We start from the raw sequence: 6,387 nt of genomic DNA, 5'->3' as shown, positions 1-6,387 counted from the left end.
CCTAGCGCCTAGGAACAGTGTCTGGAAAATGAGTGAATTATTCAGTGAATAAGTGAATGTTGAATAACCTCTTGCCTGACTTTCTATTGGAAAGTGGGCAGAAATGCATTCCACTTTTGATAAAAAGCAACCCAATGGTCCTTTAGAAAACCTTAAGGTTCTAGACTCCGACAGAATAAACAGACAGCGGGCCTGCTTTTTGGAAGAAAAGGCATTTGTAGGAGAAATTGGCATCCAAGCTGTCAAAGTGGGTGAGATGCAGATATGAGGTGCTAGTTCACAAGTTAATTTGAGTGCACACAGGGATCTGTGTATAAGAAAATAAAACAGGTAACTAGAGATGCTGGGCGGACAATGGAGCTCAGTCTCTGGGAAGAATCAACAAAGTCATTCCACAGCTTTGTTTGGCATGGATCGTGCGTACGCTTGTTGCCAATAACTTTTTTTTTCATTTAGGAGGATAAGGGGGGGTGGTGTGCACATAAGACTTCCCTGCAGCACAGACCCTGACTGTACCAGAGAAGAGATTTATGAAGTCACTTTTCTTTTTTTTTTTTTTGGCCATGCCACGAGGCTTGCAGGATCTTAGTTCCCCAACCAGGAATCCAGCCCAGGCCCCAGCGGTGAAAGCGCCGAGTCCTAACCACCGGACTGTCAGGGAATTCCCACGAAGTCACTTTAAAGCAGTAGTTCTTTAACTTGCCCAAACTGATAACTTGGGGAAGTTCCTTAACCTCAGGGGGGATTAAATGAGATAATGTATGTAAAACCCTCAGTACCAGGCCTGGAACCTGGGGACCACATGACATTCACTATTAAATTAATATCCTTTTCTGAAAATCCGATAAACACAACAAACTCTCTCTCCAGAAAAATGCACGTTTGACCATACACTCAAAATTTTGCATACAATTTCAGAGGGGATGGGAGCCTTCCAGAGGGCCACTGAGCCAGGGGTTAAGGACAAGTGCCTTAAAGAAACAGATGGTTTCCCAGGCCAACAAGATTTGACTATAACTCGCTAGAATATATTCACACAACTAAAGAGACAATGTAGTGTATAGAACAGGGCTTAGTAAACCTTGGGAGCACAGAAGTGGAGAGTTACAGAGGCAAACATAGGATGTCCCCACTCGAGCACTACATACTAAGTGAAGGGTGCCCTGGCCCAGCAACCCATTTGTGTGTCTCTGGTGGCAGTGGTTTAGCCCTACTATGGAGACGTGTGTAGCAGGCCTTGGCCTGATATCTTGAACATTTGGGTCATGTCACCTAATTCCCCTGGCTCTGACTGCACCCATATCACCAATCAATCTTCTGATTATAACATGGCTCTGCCAGTGGAGGGTCTACGGGGAGAGAAAGGAGAGTCTAGTCCCCTCCACTTACATTTCTCATTGTAAATTAGTGCACTGGCATTCAGGGTTTGTAGAACAGTCTGTGAGTATGGCTAATCCCTCCTCCTCTGCTGACATACAGATCAGTTTTCCATGCCCATGAAGCTTCTTGGGTGATAGTCAATAAACCTCAATGTGCTGTGATTGAGAGCTCTTATTTCTACTCAGTTTTCTTTTGAGTAATTTCTCTCTTAGGAATCTACCCTAAGGAAATAATTAGGAGTTGAGATGTACACATGTACATACAAAAGATGTCGACCATAGTGGATTTTCAAAAACGTTTTATTTTGAGTTAATTTTTAGATTAACATGCAGTTTTACGAAATAATATTGAGAGATTCCATATACCCTTCCCCAGTTTAACCCAGTGGTAACTGTCTTAGTCTGTTTGGGCTGCTAGAACAAAAATACCATAGACTTGGTGGTTTAAAAAACAAACCCTTACTTCTCAGAGTTCTGGAGACTGGGAAGTCCAAGATCAAGGCACCAGCAGATTACATGTCTAATGAGAGCCCCTTTCCTGGCTCATAGATGGTTGTCTTCTCACTGTGTCCTCACATAGTAGAAGGGGAGGAGGAACTCTCCGGTGTCCTTTTTATAAGGGCACTAATCCCATTCATGAGGGCTCTACCCTCCTGAATATCCTCCTAATCATCTCCAAAAGGGCCCACCTCCAAACACCATCACAATGGGGATTAGGTTCAACATATGAATTCTGAGGAGACAAAAACATTCAGTCTAAGGCAATAATATCTTGTATAATCATAATCAAGGAATTACCATTCAAACAATAGACAGATTTCACTATTTTGTGTGCATTCATTTGTGTTTATTTAGTTCTATGCAATTTTATCACATGTAGATTTGTGGGATCACCACCATAGTCAAGACATAGAATAGTTCCATCACAAGAAATAACGTTAATTTTTACAGTAAAAAAGTAAAAACAACTTCAGCACCCAGCATTAGGAGATTGCTTACATAAATTATAGTACAGTTATAGAGTAAAATATTATTCAGTCATTTAAAATGGTGAATACATAAATATTATAAAAGGTAAAGATTGTTTAATATGGGAAAATGCTTATAAGACACAAAGTTTTATGTATAATATATATATTTTAAAGTAAGTGTTGGGACTTCCCTGGTGGTCTAGTGCAGGGGTCCACAACCCCCAGGCCTCGGACTGGTACAGGTCCGAGGCCTGTTAAGAACCGCGCCACACAGCAGGAGGTGAGTGGCAGTCGAGCTAGCGAAGCTTCATCTGCCGCTCCCCACTGCTCCCCATCACTCCCCATAGCTCGCATTACTGCCTGAACCACCCCACCCCACCACCCATCCATGGAAAAATTGTCTTCCACAGAACTGGTCCCTGGTGCCAAAAAGGTTGGGGACTGCTGGTCTAGTGAGTAAGAGTCTGCACTCCCAATGCAGGGGGCCCAGTTTCGATCCCTGGTCAGGGAACTAGATCCCACATGCGTGCTGCAATTAAGAAGTCCACATGCCACAGCTAAGAAGTCCACATGCCACAACTAAAAGATCTTGCGTGCCTCAATTAAAGATCCAGAATGCCACAACTAAGACCCAGTGCAGCCAAAATAAATACATAAAATAAATTAAATAAATATTTTTTAAATATAAATTTATTTTTTATTTTATATATTTATTTTTGGTTGCGTTGGGTATTCATTGCTGCACGCGGGCATTCTCTAGTTGCAGCGAGCAGGGGCTACTCTTCGTTGCGGTGTGTGTGCTTCTCATTGCAGTGGCTCCTCTTGTTGTGGAGCACGGGCTCTAGGTGCACGGGCTTCAGTAGTTGTGGCATGCGGGCTCAGTAGTTGTGGCTTGCGGGCTCTAGAGCTCAGGCTCAGTAGTTGCGGCACACAGGCTTAGTCGCTCCGCGGCATGTGGGATCTTCCCTGACCAGGGCACGAACCCGTGTCCCCTGCATTGGCAGGCAGATTCTTAACCACTGTGCCACCAGGGAAGCCAATAAATAGTTTTTAAAAAGAAAGTGGAATCAAACAGTATTTGTCGGGGCTTCCCTGGTGGCGCAGTGGTTGAGAGTCTGCCTGCCAATGCAGGGGACACGGGTTCGAGCCCTGGTCTGGGAAGATCCCACATGCCGCGGAGTGACTAGGCCCGTGAGCCACAACTACTGAGCCTGCGCGTCTGGAGCTTGTGCTCCGCAACAAGAGAGGCCGCTACAGTGAGAGGCCCGCGCACCGCGATGAAGAGTGGCCCCCACTTGCCACAACTAGAGAAAGCCCTTGCACAGAAACGAAGACCCAACACAGCCAAAAATAAATATAAAAATAAATAAATGTATTTTTTTAAAAAAAGAGAGCATCATTTAAAAAATAAAAAATAATGTAAATGTTGAGGAATACTTGAAGGAAATATGCTAAAAGTTTCTAAAACTATCTTTTGACGGTAGAGTATGTTGTGCTTTTCCTCTGTTTTATTTTTGTGTATTTTTCAAAATTTTCTATAATAAGCATCTATTATGGACTGAGTGTTTGTATCTTCCCCTCAAATGTTGAAGCCCTAACTCCCAATGTGATAGTATTTGGAAGTGGTGCCTTTGGGAGGATAATCAGGTATAGATGGGATCATGAGTGTGGAGTCCTCACGATAGAATTAATGATTTTTTTAAAAATTTTATTTATTTATTTATTTATGGCTGTGTTGGATCTTCGTTTCTGTGCGAGGGCTTTCTCCAGTTGCGGCAAGTGGGGGCCACTCTTCATCGCGGTGCGTGGGCCTCTCACTATCGCGGCCTCTCTTGTTGGGGAGCACAGGCTCCAGACGCGTAGGCTCAGTAGTTGTGGCTCACGGGCCTAGTCGCTCCGCGGCATGTGGGATCTTCCCAGACCAGGGCTCGAACCCGTGTCCCCTGCATTGGCAGGCAGACTCCCAACCAGCGCGCCACCAGGGAAGCCAAGAATTAATGATTTTATAGGAAGAGGAAGAGAGGGAGAGAGATCGCTCTCTCTCTCTGCCATGTGAGGACACAGAGAGAAGGCAGCTGTCTGCAGGCCAGGAAGGGGCCCTCACCCAGAACCAAATCAGCTGGCACCTTCATCTTGGACTTCCAGCCTCCACACTGTGAGAAATAAATGTCTGTTGTTTAAGCCTCTCACCCTATAGTACTTTGTTATGGCGGCCTGAACTGACTAAGACAGCATCTTTTAATCAAGAATGGGGGTGCTGGGCAGGGGGAGGTGTGGGAAAATACATGGGGGGGGAAACAAAGGGAAATCAAAACAGAAAACATAACTAAATAAAAATAGCGACTCAAGGCTGAAACCCTAAAGTGAAGAGGGACTGCTCTCTGGGCAGGCAATTGTTCTGTTTACACCTGGGCTCCAGCCTCGGGATCCAGGGGCTGTGGCCTCTTTTCCCAGCCACCCAAAGCAGTTTAGAGGAAGTCTTACAGGCTCTGCAGCTCCCAAGCTTAAACTGGGTGCAGCAGGAAAGTGAGGGCATCCTCTGGACTTCAGCTTTATTTATCAAAGACAAGGAGGCTAGAGAGACTGAGTGGCAGGGGCTGGGGACGGGGGCTGGGAGTGGAAGCAGCCAGCTAGCTCACCCTTGCCTGTTCCACACTCACCTTCCAGATCTGCAACCCAGGAGGGAGAGGAAGGGGGTGTGGGGAGTGAGACAAAGGATGGGTGGAGCATCTGCTCAGGCCAACTGCTCAGGCAGTGACCTATGGGAGACAAATGAGGGCAGAATCTGGGCCTGGAATCTGTCCTGCCCCGGCCTAAGCCCAATCTGCCAGGAGACCGTGCCCTATCTGATAAGAGTATTGGCCTGAGAGTCAGCCATCTGAGTTTCAGTCCAACTGTGCTTCAAAGCAGGGCAGTGTGGCTAAGCCAATTTGATATGGGGGACATTTTGACATGGGAGACATTTTGATAGAATTGAGTCAAAATATAAAATTACCATTTAAATACTATCAAGTCTCTTATAAAAGACATATCCAACCCTTACTTTCCATCTGATGCTCACCCTACCCCTGACTTTCATTCCATCATTAACCTTGACTCCATTCCTGACTTCTACCATGTCTCTGAGCCCCTCTCCATCCTTGATTTCCAGAGGTGAGAGCTGGCATTGCCTGGGGCTCAGAGTGGAATTGAGGATGTCTGCTTAGCATGTGCCACTTGATAGTAAAAAATATATACAAATTTAATGATTTGGTTTTTACGGTAAATTTCCTCAGATGAATAGTGCTACTTCAGTGCATCCATGGTTGAATGGCTGCTTTAAAATCTGCTAAAGGTATTGGAAGTACTTTCTTTTTTTTTTTTTTTTAATTATTTTATTTCATTTTCATTTTTGGCTGCATTGGGTCTTCGTTGCTGTGTGCGGGCTTTCTCTAGTTGTTGTGAGCGGGGGCTACTCTTCGTTGTGGTGCGCAGGCTGCTCATTGCAGTGGCTTCTCTTGTTGTGGAGCACGGGCTCTAGGCACGCGGGCTTCAGTAGTTGTGGCACGTGGGCTCAGTAGTTGTGGCACACGGGCTTAGTTGCTCCGCGGCATGTGGGATCTTCCGGGACCAGGGTTTGAACCCGTGTCCCCTGCATTGGCAGGCGGATTCTTAACCACTGCGCCACCAGGGAAGTCCTGGATGTACTTTCTAAACAAAGTGAGAGATCTTAGGGAGGATTCCCAAGTGAAAAAGTCAGAGGTCCCAGAAGAGAAAGAAACAACTCCATCTGGGAATGAAACACCCTAGAATCCCTATGAGGATATGGGTGGTCCGTCTGCCTGGAATTCTGCCCTTTGGGAGGCTGCCTGCCCTTTTGCCATCCCATGGTTCTGTGAACAGTCAGTCACAGTGCCACGCCTGCCCCAGGCATCAGAGGTGGACCACGGCTCAGGCCTGGCCAATTTCAGTACCTAACTCCAGTCTACAGTGACTGGTCCAAGAGGAGGGTACAGAATCCAAGCAGAGTCAGCCTCCTTCCATGGGGTCTAACAATA

The sequence above is a fragment of the Balaenoptera physalus genome (genome assembly GCF_965194825.1).
Source record: "Balaenoptera physalus genome assembly, chromosome: 1".
Taxonomy (NCBI): Eukaryota; Metazoa; Chordata; class Mammalia; order Artiodactyla; family Balaenopteridae; genus Balaenoptera; species Balaenoptera physalus.
Note: the sequence above shows the minus strand (reverse complement) of the source record.